General features: G+C 35.4%; 1 long non-coding RNA gene across 1 annotated transcript in view; it reads left to right on the forward strand.

The window, feature by feature from the left end:
- The window catches only part of LOC309656921, a 442,326-nt gene that overhangs the window by 226,875 nt on the left and 195,254 nt on the right, over positions 1-20,197 (forward strand). The gene's annotated exons all lie outside the window — the stretch shown is intronic.

A 20,197-nucleotide genomic window follows, 5' to 3' on the forward strand; every position in this document is an offset into this window, starting at 1 on the left:
AAGTCATGAAAAATAGTATCCTCTTCAAGATACTATTTTTAATATTTATAATAAAACTTATGAACACAGATTTCTCAGTATTAGCATTTTCCCTCCCTAACGATGACTATATTGACAGTTTTTGTTATGTCTTCCAGATTTTGTGTGTATTTGTATGTATTTGACTACACATACAAATGTGTAGTGATAAGCTAAAAAAATGGCCCCTGGAGATATCAGGTCCAAATCTCTGGAACATGTAAATGTTACTTTTTTGGAAGAAAGACTCTTTGCAGATGTTATTAAATCAAGGATCTTCAGCTGGGGAAATTATCCTGAATTATCTAGGCAGGCCCTAAGTGCAATCATATGTGTTCTTATGAGAGAGAGGAAGAGAGAGATTTGACACAAGGAGGGGAAAAAGCAACTGGAAGTTGAGCAGAGATAGATTTGAAGATGCTGGGTTTTGGTTTTTGAGATTGTAGTGATGCGGCCACAAGCCAAGGAATGCCAGCCCCATAGGCTCGAAGTTGCAAGGAATGGATTCACCTCTAGAGTCTCTGAAGGGAATGTAGACCTGCTGACACCTTGATTTGGCCCGAGTGATACTTTGTACTTTGACTTCCAGAATTGTAAAGAATAAATTTCTGTTGTTTTAAGCCACCAAGCTTGTGATAATTTGTTATAACAGCTACATAACACTAATACACTATTGCTGGGATCTAAAATTTGATTTAAAAATAAATTATCAATATATTGTGTGGGCATATTTTATTCAATATGATAGAGTTCTTACTCATTATTATTGAGAAATATAAAAAAGTTCTTGATGGTCACATTTCTACACATTTTTTATATGGGGTGTAATATATTCATTGATAGTTTCTTAAACATAAAATGACTTGACATATAAGCCTTCTTTATTATTTGATGGAGTCTGTCTAATTACTAACTAAGACTATGGTAGGAATCTACATTTCCAACAGAAATACCTATTTCTTCATATCATGGACAGAAGTGGGCATAATAAGTTTTAAGAATAAATAAATCTACATCTTTTTATTATAATGTGGATTTTGAAATTAATATAGGATTCCTTATATGAACTTATTAGCAATTTGTGTAAGTTTATCAAAGTATCATCAATAGAGTAGAAAATAGAATATCCCTCCTGATAGTGAAATAACTGTATTATAAGTCATATTTACTGAGATATATTAAAATATAAATATTTATCAATTTTTAATTTACAAATTGATGTGTTTTGGCTGATATATACATACAATCCTGTAACTACCATGACAATCATAATATAGATAATTTCTATTACCTCACAGAACTCCCTTTTATCCTTTCTAGTCAACAACCCTCTCCATTCCTCAATACAATTAGGGGATACTTTTTTTAAGTATTAAAATTTTGAAACACAAACTCACATAAACTTTATTATATATGTGTGTATAATATAACACATATATAATAAACTTTATAAAGACACTTATATAAATAAAATCAGGTATTTAAATTGAAAAAATATTAAAAACTGGCTATTGTACTTTAAGATAATTTAAATTGAAAAGACATAAACTACCCCATGGTGCTTACAAAGCAACTGAAATTTTTTTTAGATTTTTGTCCTGTAGCTGGAGTAAATTAAAGAAAAAAAAATTCACCATTTTTTTTTTTCAGAATTCACAAATGTATATAAGGCATAACCAATAATTTTATCTTAGACTTGAACTTTGTGTTTTACATTAGAACATTATGGATTTTAAAGGCTTTATTGTATAATGTCTATGGCACATATACAAGTGTGATTATAGATGGGAACAAGCTTTAAGGACAACTGCAATAAAATATTGATAGCAATAGAGCAAAGTTTCCTAGTAATGCCCAAAGCTAAAGACTAATAGGATCAAGAAGTAATTGACACAGTTTTTCCATACCAAGTGTCTTAATTTCCAACACTTGCTTGAGGAAATTTTTGTTTCCTTAATATCTCTTCTACTTTTGTTGGAAAAGATGTTAAATTAACTTTCATTTTTATATATTCTCAAAATTAAGTAATTGCATTTTCTGCCATTATGTTCTTACAAAGTGTACACTTTAATGAAACACCTTGCCAGGCTGAAATACACACATTCTAAATTTTAACCAGAAATGTAGTGATCTACATATTTATTTTTTAAATATTATGTAAACTTATTTGCATGGTGTGTATATATATGTATGCATATATTTGTGTTGTAGATATGTAAATTTATATGTATATTGTGTATATATGTATAATACATATATACAACTATATACAACACAAATACACATGTATACCTGTGTGTATGCAGGATATGTATATATTACATATACTATATATATATATACATAAAACTTACAAATGTATTTCTGTTAAAGAAATTTTAAATAGCTGCCTCAATATTTAAATACTTTAACTACAGATGAATCAAAAAGAACTGTGTTTATTTTATTTTATTTTTTTAAATTTATTTATTTTTTCTTAACATTTTTATTGGAGTATAATTGTTTTACAATGATGTGTTAGTTTCTGCTTTATAACAAAGTGAATCAGTTACACATATACATATATCCCCATATCTCCTCCCCCTTGCATCTACCTCCCACCCTCCCTATCCCACCCCTCTAGGTGGTCACAAAGCACCAAGCTGATCTCCCTGTGCTATGAGACTGCTTCCCACTAGCTATCTATTTTACATTTGGTAGTGTATATGTGTCCATTTATACACTACCACTCTCTCACTTTTTCTCAGCTTACCCTTCCCCATCCCCGTGTCCTCAAGTCCATTCTCTAGTAGGCCTGCGTCTTTATTCCCATCTTGCCCCTAGGTTCTTCATGACCATTTTTTTTCTTTTTCTTTAGATTACATATATATGTGTTAGCATAAGGTATTTGTTTTTCTCTTTCTGAATTACTTCACTCTGTATGACAGACTCTAGGTCCAACCACCTCACTACAAATAACTCAATTTCGTTTCTTTTTATGGCTGAGTATTATTCCATTGTATATATGTGCCCCATCTTCTTTATCCATTCATCTATTGATGGACACTTAGGTTGTTTCCATGTTCTGGCTATTGTAAATAGAGCTGCAATGAACATTTTGGTACATGACTCTTTTTGAATTATGTTTTTCTCAGGGTATATGCCCAGTAGTGGGATTGTTGGGTCATATGGTAGTTCTATTTTTAGTTTTTTAAGGAACCTCCATGCTGTTTTCCACAGTGGCTGTATCAATTTACATTCCCACCAACAGTGTATGAGGATTCCCTTTTCTCCACACCCTCTCCAGCATTTATTGTTTGTAGATTTTTTGATGATGGCCATTCTGACCGGTGTGAGATGATATCGCATTGTAGTTTTGATTTGCATTTCTATAATGATTAATGATGTTGAGCATGCTTTCATGTGTTTATTGGCAATCTGTATATCTTCTTTGGAGAAATGTCTATTTAGGCCTTCTGTCCATTTTTGGATTGGGTTGTTTGTTTTTTTTGATATTGAGCTGCATGAGCTGCTTGTAAATTTTGGAGATTAATCCTTTGTCCGTTGATTCCTTTGCAAATATTTTCTCCCATTCTGAGGGTTCTCTTTTTGTCTTGTTTATGGTTTCCTTTGCTGTGCAAAAGCTTTTAAGTTTCATTAGATCCCATTTGTTTATTTTTGTTTTTATGTCCATTTCTCTAGGAGGTGGGCCAAAAAGGATCTTGCTGTAATTTATGTCATAGAGTGTTCTGCCTATGTTTTCCTCTAAGAGTTTGATAGTGTCTGGCCTTACATTTAGGTCTTTAATCCATTTTGAGTTTATTTTTGTGTATGGTGTTAGGGAGTGTTCTAATTTCATTCTTTTACATGTAGCTGTCCAGTTTTCCGAGCACCATTTATGGAAGAGGCTCTCTTTTCTCCATTGTATATTCTTGCCTCTTTTATCAAAGATAAGGTGACCATAGGTCCGTGGGTTTATCTCTGGGCTTTCTATCCTGTTCCATTGATATATATTTCTGTTTTTGCGCCAGTACCATACTGTCTTGATGACTGTAGCTTTGTAGTATAGTCTGAAGTCCAGGAGCCTGATTCGCCCATCTCCGTTTTTCTTTCTCAAGATTGCTTTGGCTATTTGAGGTCTTTTGTGTTTCCATACGAATTGTGAAATTTTTTGTTCTAGTTCTCTGAAAAATGCCAGTGGTAGTTTGATAGGGATTGCATTAAATATGTAGATTGCTTTAGGTAGTATAGTCATTTTCACAATGTTGATTCTTCTAATCCAAGAACATGGTATATCTCTCCATCTATTTGTATCATCTTTAATTTCTTTCATTAGTGCCTTATAATTTTCTGCATACAGGTCTTTTGTCTTCTTAGGTAGGTTTATTCCGAGGTATTTTATTCTTTTTGTTGCAATGGTAAATGGGAAAGTTTTCTTAATTTCACTTTTAGATTTTTATCACTAGTGTATAGGAATGCACGACATTTCTGTGCATTAACTTTGTATCCTGCTACTTTACCAGATTCATTGATTAGCTCTCGTAGTTTTCTGGTAGCATCTTTAGGATTCTCTATGTATAGTATCATGTCATCTGCAAAGAGTGACAGCTTTACTTCTTTTCCGATTTGGATTCTTTTTTTTCTTTTTCTTCTCTGATTGCTGTGGCCAGAACTTCCAAAACTATGTTGAATAATAGTGGTGAGAGTGGGCAACCTTGTCTTGTTCCTGATCTTAGTGGAAATGGTTTCAGTTTTTCACCATTGAGGACGATGTTGGCTGTGGGTTTGTCATATATGGCCTTGTGCAATATGCCCTTTATTATGTTGAGGTAAGTTCCCCCTATGCCTACTTTCTGGAGGGTTTTTATCATAAATGGGTACTGAATTTTGTTGAAAGCTTTCTCTGCATCTATTGAGATGATCATATGGTTTTTTCCTTCAATTTGTTAATATGGTGTATCACATCGATTGATTTGCGTATATTGAAGAAACCTTGCATTCCTGGGATAAACCCCACTTGATCATGGTGTATGATCCTTTAAATGTGCTGTTGGATTCTGTTTGCTAGTATTTTGTTGAGGATTTTTGTATCTATGTTCATCAGTGATATTGACCTGTAGTTCTCTTTTATCGTGACATCTTTTCCTGGTTTTGGTATCAGGGTGATGGTGTCCTCGGAGAATGAGTTTGGGAGTGCTCCTCCCTCTGCTTTATTTTGGAAGAGTTTGAGAAGGATAGGTGTTAGCTCTTCTCTAAATGTTTGATAGAATTTGCCTGTGAAGCCATCTGGTCCTGGGTTTTTGTTGTTGGAAGATTTTTAATCACAGTTTCAATTTCAGTGCTTGTGATTGGTCTGTTCATATTTTCTATTTCTTCCTGGTTCAGGCTCGGAAGGTTGTGCATTTCTAAGAATTTGTCCATTTCCTCCAGATTGTCCATTTTATTGGCATATAGTTGCTTGTAGTAATCTCTCATGATCCTTTGTATTTCTGCAGTGTCAGCTGTTACTTCTCCTTTTTCATTTCTAATTCTATTGATTTGAGTCTTCTCCCTTTTTTTCTTGATGAGTATGGCTAACAGTTTACCAATTTTGTTTATCTTTTCAAAGAACTTGCTTTTAGTTTTATTGATCTTTGCTACTGTTTCCTTCATTTCTTTTTCATTTATTTCTGATCTGATCTTTATGATTTCTTTTCTTCAGCTAACTTCAGTGTTTTTTTGTTCTTCTTTCTGTAATTACTTTAGGTGTAAGGTTAGGTTGTTTATTTGAGATGTTTCTTGTTTCTTAAGGTAGGATTCTATTGCTATAAACTTCCCTCTTAGAACTGCTTTTGCTACATCCCATAGGTTTTGGGTCGTCATGTTTTCATTGTCATTTGTTTCTGGGTATTTTCTGATTCCCTCTTTGATTTCTTCAGTGATCTCTTGGATATTAAGTAGTGTATTGTTTAGCCCCCATGTGTTTGCATTTTTTACATATTTTTTCCTGTAATTGATATCTGGTCTCATAGCACTGTGGTCTGAAAAGATACTTGTTTTCAATTTTCTTAATTTTACCAAGGCTTGATTTGTTACCCAAGATATGATCTATCCTGGAGAATGTTCCATGAGCACTTGAGAAGAAAGTGTATTCTGTTGTTTTTGGATGGAATGTCCTATAAATATCAATTAAGTCCATCTTGTTTAATGTATTATTTAAAGCTTGTGTTTCCTTATTTATTTTCATTTTGGATGATCTGTCCATTGGTAAAAGTGGGGTGTTAAATTCCCCTACGATGATTGTGTTACTGTTGATTTCCCCTTTTATGGCTGTTAGTATTTGCCTTATGTATTGAGGTGCTCCTATGTTGGGTGCATAAATATTTACAATTGTTATATCTTCTTCTTGGATTGATCCCTTGATCATTATGTAGTGTCCATCTTTGTCTCTTGTAATAGTCTTTGTTTTAAAGTCCATTTTGTCTAATACGAGAATTGCTACTCCAGCTTTCTTTTTATTTCCATTTGCATGGAATATCTTTTCCCACCCCATCTCTTTCAGTCTGTATGTCTCCCAGGTGTGAAGTGGGTCTCTTGTAGACAGCATATATATGGGTCTTGTTTTTGTATCCATTCAGCTAGTCTATGTCTTTTGGTTGGAGCATTTAATCCATTTACATTTAAGGTAATATTCATTATGTATGTTCCTATTACAGTTTTCTTAATTGTTTTGGGTTTGTTTTTGTCGGTCTTTTCCTTCTCTTGTGTTTCCTGCCTAGAGAAGTTCCTTTAGCATTTGTTGTAAAGCTGGTTTGGTTGTGCTGAATTCTCTTAGCTTTTGCTTGTCTGTAAAGGTTTTAATTTCTCCCTCAAATCTGAATGAGATCCTTGCTGGGTAGAGTAATCTTGGTTGTAGGTTTTTCCCTTTCATCACTTTAAATATGTCCTGCCACTCCCTTCTGGCTTGCAGAGTTTCTGCTGAAAGATTAGCTGTTAACCTTATGGGGATTCCCTTGTATGTTATTTTTTGTTTTTCCCTCGCTGCTTTTAATATTTTTTCTTTGTATTTCATTTTTGATAGGTTGAGTAATATGTGTCTTGGTGTGTTTCTCCTTGGATGTATCCTGTATGGGACTCTGCTCTTCCTGGACTTGATTAACTATTTCCTTTCCCATATTAGGGAAGTTTTCTACTATAATCTCTTCAAATATTTTCTCAGTCCCTTTCTTTTTCTCTTCTTCTTCTGGGACCCCTATAATTCGAATGTTGTTGTGTTTAATATTGTCCCAGTGGTCTCTGACTGTCCTCACTTCTTTTCATTCTTTTTTCTTTATTCTGCTCTGCAGTAGTTATTTCCACTATTTTATCTTCCAGGTCACTTACCCATTCTTCTGCCTCAGTTATTCTGCTATTGACCCCTTCTAGAGAATTTTTAATTCATTTATTGTGTTGTTCATCACTTTTTGTTTGCTCTTTATTTCTTCCAGGTCCTTGTTAAACGTTTCTTGTATTTTCTGCATTCTATTTCCAATATTTTGGATCATCTTTACTATCATTATTCTGAATTCTTTTTCATGTAGACTGCCTATTTCCTCTTCATTTGTTAGGTCTGGTGGGTTTTTACCTTGCTCCTTCATCTGCTGTGTGTTTCTCTGTCTTCTCATTTTGCTTAACTTGCTGTGTTTTGTGTCTTCTTTTTGCAGGCTGCAGGTTCGTAGTTCCCATTGTTTTTGGTGTCTGCCCCCAGTGGCTAAGGTTGGTTCAGTGGGTGTGTAGGCTTCCTGATTGAGGGGACTTGTGCCTGTGTTCTGGTGGATGAGGCTGGATCTTGTCTTTATGGTGGGCAGGTCCATGTCTGGTGGTGTCTTTTGGGGTGTCTGTGACCTTATTGTGATTTTAGGCAGCCTCTCTGCTAATGGGTGGGGTTGTGTTCCTGTCTTCCTAGTTGTTTGGCATAGGGTGTCTAGCACTGTAGCTTGCTGGTCATTGAGCGGAGCTGGGTCTTGACGTTGAGATGATCTCTGGGAGATTTTCACCATTTGATATTACATGGAGCTGGGAGGCTCTCGTGGAACAATGTGCTGAACTTTGCTCTCCCACCTCAGAGGCACTGCCCTTACGCCTGGCTGGAGCACCAAGAGCCTGTCATCCACACAACTCAGAATAAAAGGGAGAAAAAAAGAAAGTAAGAAAGAAAAAGATAAAATAAAATAAAATAAAATAAAAACGTTATTAAAGTAAAAATAATTAATAAAAAAAATTTTTTTTAAATCGTTAAAAAAAAGAAAGAATGAAAGAAGAGAGCAACCAAACCAAAAAATAAATCCACCAATGAGAACAAGCACTGAAAACTATACTAAATATTAAAATAAAATAAAATAAAAAACGGACAGACAGAACCCTAGGACAAATGGTAAAAGCAAAGCTGTACAGACAAAATCACACACAGAAGCAGATGTATACACACTCACAAAAAGAGAAAAAGGGAAAAAATAATATATATATATCGTTGCTCCCAAAGTCCACCTCCTCAGTTTGGGATGATTCATTGTCTATTCAGGTATTCCAGAGATGCTGGGTACATGAAGTTGACTGTTGAGATTTAATCAGCTCCTCCTGAGGCTGCTGGGAGAGATTTCCCTTTCTCTTCTTTGTTCCCACAGTTCCTGGGATTCAGCTTTGGATTTGGACCCGCCTCTGCGTGTAGGTCTCCTGAGGGCGTCTCTTCTTCGCTCAGACAGGACGGGGTTAAGGGAGCAGCTGATTCGGGGGCTCTGGCTCACTCAGGCCAGGGGGAGGGAGGGCTACGGAGTGCGGGGTGAGCCTGCCGCAGCAGAGGCCAGCATGACATTGCACCAGCCTGAGGCGTGCCATGTGTTCTCCTGGGGAAGTTGTCCCTGGAACATGGGACCCTGGCAGTGGTGGGCTGCACAGGCTCCCGGGAGGGGAGGTGTGGATAGTGACCTGTGCTTGCACACAGGCTTCTTGGTGGTGGCAGCAGCAGCCTTAGCGTTTCTTGCCCCTCTCTGGTGTCTGCACTGTTAGACGCGGCTCGCGCCCGTCTCTGGAGCTCCTTTAAGCAGAGCTCTTAATCCCCTCTCCTCACGCACCAGGAAACAAAGAGGCAAGAAAAAGTCTCTTGCCTCTTTGGCAGTTCCAGACCTTTTCCCGGACTCCCTCCTGGCTAGCTGTGGCGCACTAGCCCCCTTCAGGCTGTGTTCACACCGCCAACCCCAGTCCTCTCCCTGGGGTCTGACCTCCAAAGCCCGAGCCTCAGCTCCCAGCCCCGCCCACCTCGGCGGGTGAGCAGACAAGCCTCTGGGGCTGGTGAGTGCTGGTCAGCACCGATCCTCTGTGCGGGAATCTCTCTGCTTTGCCCTCCGCACCCCTGTGGCTGCACTCTCCTCTGTGGCTCTGAAGCTTTCCCCCTCTGCCACCCGCAGTCTCCACCCGAGAAGGGGCTTCCTAGTGTATGGAAACTTTCCTCCTTCACAGCTCCCTCCCACTGGTGCAGGTCCCGTCCCTATTCTTTTGTCTCTGTTTTTTCTTTTTTCTTTTGCCCTACCCAGGTACCTGGGGAGTTTCTTGCCTTTTGGGAGGTCTGAGGTCTTCTGCTAGCATTCAGTAGGTGTTCTGTAGCAGTTGTTCCCCATGTAGGTGGATTTCTGATGTATTTGTGGGGAGGAAGGTGATCTCCATGTCTTACTCTTCCACCATCTTGAAGCTCCTCCTGTGTTTATTTTAATTTCCACATACTTTCCCATCAATTCTATAAAATTTAATTACAAAATTTTAAGTTTTTATTAGCACTAAAAAGCTTTAGACTCCATGGTAAATCACACATTTTTGTTGTTGTTTTTTGTTTTCCCCTGCATACATCATTGACAATTTTTATAAAGTACATCTCTTCATTTTCTAGGTCTGTAAGTAAAGTATCTGATCATATTTTAAACATTTTTTATAAGTGATTCTCAATAGATTTATTACTGTTCATCTAATTTAAATGTGTCCTTTAACAAAGTGCCCTTATGATATTACTCTAGAAACAGTGATCTTCCAGAATGTACTAAAGTGTTGAATCTATTTATAAATCATTATCATTAACATCTGGTGAAAATTATAAAGATATCCTTAGTCTTCTTTTAAAAATTTCCATCAGATTATATCAATCTACCATAAAAACCTTTTTCTGACTGACATCCTAGAATTAAATCTTAGCTCTTCATTAGAACCTAGAAGGAGTCATAGTTTGGCTCTTGCCTACTTTGCATCTCATCTCATCTTATTCTTCCACTTGTTCACTGAGAGTCACCATGCTGACATCCATTGTTTGCCTCAAAATCCTAGAATCAGGAAATTGCAAAAAAAAAAAAAAAAAAAAAAAAAAGCTCATGTTATTACCAAGGGTGGAATGGCTTTCATTTTCACCCTATTTTTTCATCCAGTTATGTAAGCCTAGAAAGATTTGGAATAATTTTTTTTACCTTCCAATTCCTCATTACAATTTTAACCTTAGAGGGATGCCACTGGTATTTTATAGCAATTTGCTTCACACTTGCAAAGGGAAAAGTGCCAAACCAACCCCAGGAAAAACAATTGTGTTAGTGAAAATTTAACTAGAATTGAGCTCTTTCAAATTACCAAAACTCAGAGAACATATATGATTTTTAAAAATGGAAAATCAAGCAAAGTTTTTCTATAAAGGACATTTAAAGGAATAAAGCCTAATGATGATGATGTTATTTATATTCTGACTCTTCAAGTGTTGAGTTAACAATTTATGAGGAATAAAATTATTTTTATTTTATAAAAAAAAATGTCAAAGACTGTGAAGTCCCTGAAATTTTGGGGGTCCAAAGTTTCTAACAAGGATTGGATTTTGTTGTGAATTAATCCAGCCCTTAGATGCCTACAGTAAAGGTTACCCTAGACAAGAGCATTTGTACAAAAGAAAGAAAGTTTCTTGTCCTAAGGAGGGGTTAAGGCATACAATCCTGCACAACTGTTTTATTCTCTTGAGTGGGAGGATTTAATGGAAAGATTGATGTATTTGGATCCTGAAAGTGTCTATTTTAGCCCTGGCTCAGCCAGTTTTTAGCTCTGCTTTATGATTTTGGGTATCACTTCTCTGATCTTCAGATGCTTTATCTATAAAAGCTAGAAAAACAATGCATGCCTTAAATTTCTCAGTTGCTTAACAGGAAAACCATACAAAGCATCAACAAACTTACCTAGCAGGATAGTGCTATATAAAAGTAAACCATTTTTCTTTAATAGCAGTGTATGAGTGGCAGTATTCATTGTTTATGCAGGTTCAATAATATTTGACTATGTAGTAGGCACTGTGCTGGGCTCAGAGAGATAATGATAGCATCAAATATTTTCTGCATTTTGGGGTCAAGACTGGTGAGAATATGGGCACTGAAATACTTCCTTTTGGCTTTCATGTTGGAAGGCCTGTAGCTGGTGTATTAGATTAATAATATGAAGATTATGACCTGCTGAATGAAGAGTCATGAGCCACCCCCACGTCACAGAGTTGGCAGATGTCTCCCTGATCAGTATCAGAGCTCCCACTTTGGGGAAGGGAAAACCCTGGGACTGTTGTGATTAAAGGCACAATTTCAATGCACAAAGGAACTAAAATCACAAGACTTATTACTTACAGATCCCCAAAGCAGGGAGGGGTAGGCACAGTGAACCAGGGGAAGTCCTCCGTCAGGTCACAAGTGAGTAGGAGCTAGAAGGCAAGGTAACAAGCACTTATTACTTATAAGGTGGTTGGAGCCACTAACTTTTCAACTCTAACTGGTTATTTTAAAAGTGCCCCAGGAAAAGCAAAGTGGGAACTTGTGGCTGGAATCCTAAGCTCATGTCCTTATCTAAATGTCCATACTCTGGGTGTGAGCAGGGTGTCATTCTGTAAAATACTTAGGCAGCAACTCACAGTAGCTGTTTTCTCATCATAGCTTACTATCCAATCTAAGACAAGCATAGAAAAGATCTACCTGGAATCAAGAACCTCCTTATGATGTGGATAGATATGGTTTTCAGTTATCTCTCTTGAAGGTCAGGGGAATCCTGAATTTCAGGCCTTTATGTCATTTTAAGCTGGTCCACACATGCATTCAGTTTTTACCTTTTAATTATAAATGAATTTTGTAACTCAGCTTTCTTCTGAGTTTCATCTTGACGCAACAGCCAGGATGTAGTCTAATATGTAGTGACGAAATCAAAAGCACAAAATTTCATTATTTCACTACAAAATAATGAATGTTATGATACTCCTTATTTTCCTCTCCTAGGCTTGCCAATCTGAGTAAAGAATTAATTCATCAAGCCAAAGAGTTATCACTCCATTATTAATCTCTGTGTTTCATACTTCTGTACAATCCATTCTCAAGTGGTGTTGGATATATCACTAACACAACATATAAATCCATTGAATTTTCTCTACCTTCAGTGTCATCATTTCTACCCAAACCACTGCCATCTCTTCTCTAGTGTATGAGATGAGAAGGTAAGACTAATATTATCTTAACCAGTTTATACTATATGTTTTCTTATCACTTTATAACTCATCATCCATTAATAACCAAAATCATATTTTTTAAACATGAAGAGTGCCATGAACCTTCTCCACATAGACACAAACCTAACTGGCAAAGATTTAAATGCCAAGCAAAGAAAAAACATTTAAGGGGAATTACTACAAAAAAATTTAAAAGGAAATAGTGTCAATATGTGAAGAGCAAAGAAAAAGTCAATTCATGTGAAGTGCTCACTCTAACCAGAGAAGCAAAAAATAGGAGGGAGATTAAAGAAAGAAATAGAACAAGTACAGCTTCAGAAAGGAGTTATGAACATGGTAGATATTAATCCAGCTATGAATAATCACTTCAAAAATGAATGATTGTCAGGAGTTTAGCTAAGTTACTCCATGGTATTGGGGTCTTGGTATCCATTTTGTTGGGCTAAGCAACCTTAATGGGCCTTCCACTGACACTATCTTCCTCATGCAAGCACATGCCCTAGATGACAGCCCACAGAGTCACAAGCAAACGTAATTTGTTACATGGCTTCCTTAACCACCCATGAATAAGCATTCTCTCCACCACCCAGTGCCTTCCCCTGTGCCCTTCTTAGATAAAACTGCCATGTAACTTACCAAAACTCCACTCATTTGGTTTGAATTGTCCAATCTGACATATGACAAAAGAGAATGCATTTGTACTGTCCTTAATTCTTTTAAATAAATAACTTTATTTTTTCAATTGTGGGTAAACTGTAGAGTAGAAATAAACTTAGAAAATCTTGCAGCTTTGTTTTTCTAAAAACTACAATTAGCTGCTTCAGCAAAATTAATTTTGAGAAATATCAACAGGTAAGAACCCCTCTTGTTAAGTGGCAGACTCATCTGAATTCTTACTTATAGATTTTCATTGCTACAACCAGGGACAAAAATAAAATAAGATAATGAAGCCTACATATGTGCATTTTGATGTTCCCTAAGAGATGGAGAATTTAATTATGCTGATCTAATTATACCCAAATCTAGTTTGTCTGATTTGATTACAACAGAATCTAGGTTTTGTGTAAGGTTACTGCTGAATCGGGACTCCTCTAATTTCTGCCAAATCTAGTTTACTTGCTCTTTTCATGACCAAAATTATCTAGCTTATAGCTACAACAAAATTAACATTTTGTTACACAGGAATTTGCATAATTCCTCTACTCCAAAAGCAAGAAAATATAATTTAAAAACTTAAAGGGATGATTGGAATGAGCAGAAATTGTACTGGATTTATAGAGGGCAAAATAAGAATTTGCATGTTTTACAGATATGGAAAAAGTATTAACTACTCCAAATGTAACTAACTTCCTAATAATACTATGTACATTGATATTATTCATCAAATCACAGAGCCTCCCCATTTGCAGAAAAGTTATGTTGTTATTAGAAACAAGTGATGGCATATTGGGAACGATAAACACAATGATTTACAAATTAGGCTTAATTTCTCGGGATCCTTAGAATCTGTGATTAGCTTGGGAATATAGAAGTACATTTAGATAGTCTCAACTCAGTTTCTTGAGTTGTTGTCTACTTTCTCTTGGGAGACAGTAAAACCAGGGCAAAACTTCTCCAGATTGTAAATTTTCTCAAGGAAACAATTGCTGCCGTTTATTTAAGAAGAATCTGCAAAATCCCTAACATATGTGTCACTTTAGCTTTCAGGAAAGGGCAAGAAGGATGGGCTGTGCAGGTTCAGCCCATGGCACCAAGTGAGCATTAATTATGCCTCAAATATATATGAAGCTTTTTGAAAAAGCTAACTAGAATTGCAGAAGTATTGATTTATAAATAATATAAAAGAAAGACTTAGAAAAATAGTTTTTTACTAAATAGACAAGATTTTTTTTTCTCCTTTGACTTAAAATCTGGTAGTTTATATTTGTTTCTGTAATATTTTAGTAAACTGTTTTCAAAACAAACAGACAAACATGGATATAGAATGTGGTATTATGACCACCTAAGGGTTAAAATACCTTAACTGGTATTAATTTTCTAAGAAACAATAGCATAATTAACACAAAAATAAAATAAAATAAAATAAAAACAAAAGGGAAGGAAAAGAGGAAGAAAAGAGAAAGAAAGACAGAAAGAAAGAAAGAAAGACAGAAAGAAGGGAGGGTGGAAGAGAGGGGAGAAAGAAAGAGGGCAAGAGTCTCTTTGCTATAGAACAAAAGTCATATAATGTTTCCTTAATAATGTAAGTTATTAAGAAAAATTCCCAAACTTCATAAGTGAACCTCCACTAAACAGCTCAATAGTGTTCAAGAATAGAAGTATCTTCATGGACATAATTAGTCATTTTATTTGACAGGAAATACTGTACATAACATGCTAGGAAGCAGGTTTAAATATCATTACCAACAAAGTAACTGCATGGATTTTCATCTCAACTATTTGGGGACTTATCTATCATCCTCAAGAAAGTGTGGCCAGAGTGAGAGAGAGCAATTAACTGTGAACAAAAAATTCAGTCTACGATAGAGCCCAACTTGTGGTGATATAAGTTGAAAAAAATCACTCAACATGTCTCTGGAGGGCTTCCCTGGTGGTGCAGTGGTTAAGAATCTGCCTGCCAATGCAGGGGACACGGTTTCGAGCCCTGGTCTGGGAAGATCCCACATGCTGCAGAGCAACTAAACCCCTGCGCCACAACTACTGAGCCTGCGCTCTAGAGCCTGCAAGCCAGAACTACTGAGCCCACATGCCACAACTACTACACGCCCATAGCCCATGCTCCACAACAAGAGAAGCCACCGCAAATGAGAAGCCTGTGCACCACAACAAAGAGTAGCCCCTGCTCACTGCAACTAGAGAAAGCCCATGCGTGGCAATGAATACCCAACACAGCCAAAAAAAAAAAAAAAAAACAAAAAATCTCTGGAAATTTCAGTATAAAACTTCTTGAGACATGGAATTAGTTTAGCTCTAAAGAAAAAAAAAAAAAGCCTTAACCTCATGACCCCAAAAGAGCATCACACTCAGGTTTCATGTCAAGTTTGGAGACAGACAAACCAAAATATTTTAAGAATATTCTGTTTCAAGTCATCCAGAATGAAAACTCATTAAGGTGCATCCAAAATGAATGTAGTATGTTTCAAACTTTAGAATAAAAAAAGTTATTTTTATGCTATGAGTTTAAATGTGTCTACAGTTGAGCTTCATTGTTCAGGTGATAGTTTTAGATCTGAAATAAGTCGAAAGCCAAAGGTGGTTCTGGAGCTTTTTCTCTTACATAAAATTTATGCACTAATGCTACTTATAGTAAATGATAAGAATAGTTTGTTTATTTATTTTTTTATTTTAAAGCACTCTGCTAAGTGCTATGTCTTCACTATGTAATTTAATTCTCATAGTAGTTCTGTGAAGCAGAACTATCTCCAGAGCAGGTGTGTGAAACAGGGGAAATTGTATCTCAGAGATGCAACCAAAATGAATTAGTTGATTCTAGATTTCAATCTTTTAAGTATTGCCTTATTTTATAATGTGATTATATGTCAAGTTGTTTGAAAATATGAAGCACTTTTCTTAAAATGGTGAATTCAGTCAATTAAAAGCTAATGGATAAATTAAAATTTATAAAAGGAAACATGTAGGAACCAGAAAATGTTTGGAAACTCCCAAGCTGAAGTGATTTTTATTGCATATGGTTTATTGTATTGAAATGGCAAAACAGAAATCACCAAAGCTAAATTATCCAATGCAAATACAAATAGAACCCATTTAAAGATAAAATCAGTTGATATGAAAGTGTTTCTCACAGTGAAACAGCATGAAATGTTTGAGGCTATTTGACTTATGAGTGCTTTTGGAAGAGCAGATACTCTTAAGACAATACTCAACAGATATGTTTTTAGTGTATGAGAATTAAGGCCAATTAAGTTTGACCTTGGTGACATTCTTCTTTCTGGGGTAATAGAACCTTGCTTTGAAAGAATATGGATAGAATTGGAATGCACAGGGAAAGTGTTTGGTTCATGCTCTAAGAAACCATTTTTATGTGAACTTTCCAACTAAATTGTGATACAAATTTTCAACTTCTTAATATAATCCATACATTTTTATGGAAATATTTGTGGAGCAGACAGACTTTTCACTGTGAATATTGGTTCTCTCGCTTTGTTTGCCAATATAGATTTTCAATAATATATGTAAATGTGACATTCAAAACTATTTTTTTTCCCCAGACTGAGAACCATATTTCCCTAAAAAAATTGCACTGAATGCTATTCAAATGCCTGTACCAGGCATTATATAGAATTTTATATTATTTGTTTTTTGCAAAACACTTTTAAATATTCAAGATAATATCAGTTGCAACAATAAATAGGATAAATTGTTAATTTTCCATAATTAAACTTCTATTTATCACTAGTCATAGCTATATATATAATATAATTAATGATATTTTAAGATCAGGGATTTTATAAAAATGGGAAATTCAGAAGATATAGGAGGAATCTCATATTGAGCATACTTTTGAGAATATGTCCATTTTATTTTCATTTGCAGAACCTTTGCCTTTACATAAAAAAGCAATTTTCTAGAGAACACTTAACAAAAGTGGTGTTTTTGAAATTCGTGAATCAAGTGACAGTGCTTCCTCTCTTAGGTAATACTTTTCGTTGCTATTTCTCTTGCTTGGCTATATACTGCCAGTAGGGATTCAAGTTATAATTATTTGATAAATCCTTAAGGTGAGAGGATTTATGTCACCACTTACACACAAAAAAAGGATTTGTTAACAAAATAGGTGTCTGGAGTACTCTCACTGAAGCGATTCTTTGCTTTACATGTTTCTAGTTTACTTTTAGATACAAGATCAGATTATTTTAGACACATTTGGTAATTTTTCAAGGACAAGAGGAGTTTTTATTTTTACAGTTTTTAGATGAGCATTTGAAATTCTTTCCTTCTGAGAAAGCCCAGGAATTAAAGAACATGATTGGTGCAAAAGAGTGAGAAGAAAATCATGATGATTATGATGAATTATATTACAACTTGTACCATTATCATGTTTCTATTTTGATTATTCTTCCCATAAAGGGCCAATACTATAAACAATTGAATGTATTATGAAATTATTAGCAAAATTATAGAGTTATGTATGCAAGCCTCACCCCTCTCTAATCCTCTTTTGTTCACTTTTGCAAAACCAATTTCTAAAAATCAAAACAAGTGAAAGCAAAATTTTAAAAAAAAGTAAGTAAGAAAGAAAGAATCTAACTTATCTCACTTCTTGAAAACATACCAATCAGTTTCTAAAACTGAAAAATGCCACGATCTTTGCAGGTCCAGCATATTCCAGAGTGAGTCCCAAATTAGTATTGGAACTATGGGCCTCAAAACGGATCCTGCCATTTTGTTACACATAAAAGTGTAGGTAAGTTATTGGAATAGTATCTAAATCATTCAGACCTGAAACGATAAAGATAATTTCTATATGACTGGGAAAGTATTAGGAAATGACTTGTAATAGCATAGATGTTTCCTCAATCTTAAAATCACACATTTAAAAATATCCAATGTCTTTAAGACCCAAAAAGATTTTAGCCGTAAGCATACGTATTAAATTTCAGGTTTACTTGTGAGTTTTTTTTCCCCTTAATTATATTTCTGTTGGTTCATTAAACTCAGTTTGGTAAATGTAAGCAGAACAATAGGGTTATAGTTTATATTTAGGGGAGATTCTATTTTTGAAATATTAACCATTTCTATCCCACATTCAATTGCCTGTTACGCCTGATTTTTCTCTCTATCTGACAGCTGGAACCTCCTTCATTTATTCCTTGGGAAATGGGTAATGCAATTGATCATATAGAAAAGATAATTTTCATAGTTTGGAGTTGGAAAGTTTAAGCCCTGAGGGAATAGGAAAAGTTCTGATGAAGATTTTAGAGTCAGAAGAAAACATGAAGATAATAGGTTACACTATCAAACTCTCAGATTACAACATAGGCCATTTGTGTTGCAGATTAAGAGTGAGAAGGAAGAGAGCAAGTTTCTGAGAAGAAACTCCAGGGGAGATAGGTAGATAGATGACAGATAGATGATGGATGGATAGACAGATAGACAGACAGGTGTGGGGACTTGAAAGTACAAGGAAATCACTTTTCCTCTCCTAAGAAGAGTGTGAAGTATCATCAAGGTCCCAGATTCAGCAGAACACATTGCATCTACGGATGAACTATCCCAACCATGTTGCTGAAGAATTGGTATATTGCCAGTGCACCTTAAATATTGGGACACAAATGCCAAAGGGTAGTGCCACAGAGTACCACGTGTCTCACCAAATATAGCAAGGTGAAACCTGAGAACCACAGAGAGGTCTCGTTGATTTTGAGCAGACCAGAGAGAAAGCAAGAATTTAAGAATATACAACAGTTACATGCATATACCTAGGGTCAAATAACAAAATAATCAAATTGTCTCAGTAGACGCTATCATGGGTGGGTAGAGATGTCAAAGATCATGTAACTGGTCCTTGAGCTCTTGGCATAATGCATGTTCAGCAAGAAGTTAGACTCAACCCCAGGAGAAGGATGGGGGAGACCTAAATTTACTAATGTTAACTTTACCACTCAGGAGAAAGAGGGCTTGGCATTGTTTTACATAAGATTTTATAAACAAGGTTTTTTGTTTTTTTTTTAACTGCACATAGATTCTAAGTGAAGGGAAGTAACAATAAGCAAATAGAAACTTTCATTCTGTCCATGTAAGGTGTAGGAAACAGAAAAATGAAATTTAGGTGAATACAATATACTTAAATCAAGTGTGATAATCCTAGTGCTAAATTAATTGCTTTTCTGGTTGCTTTGCTGGCAAGACGTAGTTTATAATTAATTTAATTGAGAAGGAAATTTGAAACTGTTGAAAAGGAAGAAGTTAAATTTGACTTAGATATTTTTGTCTTGGCTGATAGATTGGCTGGTGAAGCTGTCCAAATCCAAATAACTAGGCAGGAGCAGATTTGGGGATTCTGAAGACCCTAGGGACACTCTAAACAATATTTACAATAAAAAGTCAGAAATAGAGGTAATCTGTCTATCTACCTAGTTAGCTAGCTAGCTGATAGAATATGGCACTTTCAGGTATTCAATAAATATTATTGAATAAATATATTACCTAAGAAAAAAATTAGATAATGAGAAAATCAAATCAGTTTTAGAGATTTGTTCATATACAATCATCATACTTACTCACATGTAACATCTTCATTTTGAGTATTTTAATATTTGATTTATGTAACATTTAAAATCTTATGGCGTTCATGATCATATTACTTTTTACTTAATCTGATTATGATCTGTCAGTGATACAGAGCTGGACAATGTTTAGAGGGGTAATTTATTTTATGTAGACAGATGTAAAACAGCTCATTCATGAGCAAATTTGGGGAAGCCATATTCAGTTAAAAAGTCCCATATGCTGAGTTCTTTGACAAAACACGTGACAAGTCAGTCAACAGCATCAAAAATTTAGATGCCTGGATAGCACACAGGACGGGAAAAAGATATAGTAGAAGTGGAAAAAAAGTGATAGTGTCCAAAGAACTGGCATAATTGGAACCAGAATGCAAACATATGTTTTAAATGTTCATGGGCCCGAAATTACAAGGCTATAACACACACCATGTAAGATGGTGCT

Source organism: Balaenoptera physalus (assembly GCF_965194825.1).
Source record: "Balaenoptera physalus genome assembly, chromosome: 3".
Taxonomy (NCBI): Eukaryota; Metazoa; Chordata; class Mammalia; order Artiodactyla; family Balaenopteridae; genus Balaenoptera; species Balaenoptera physalus.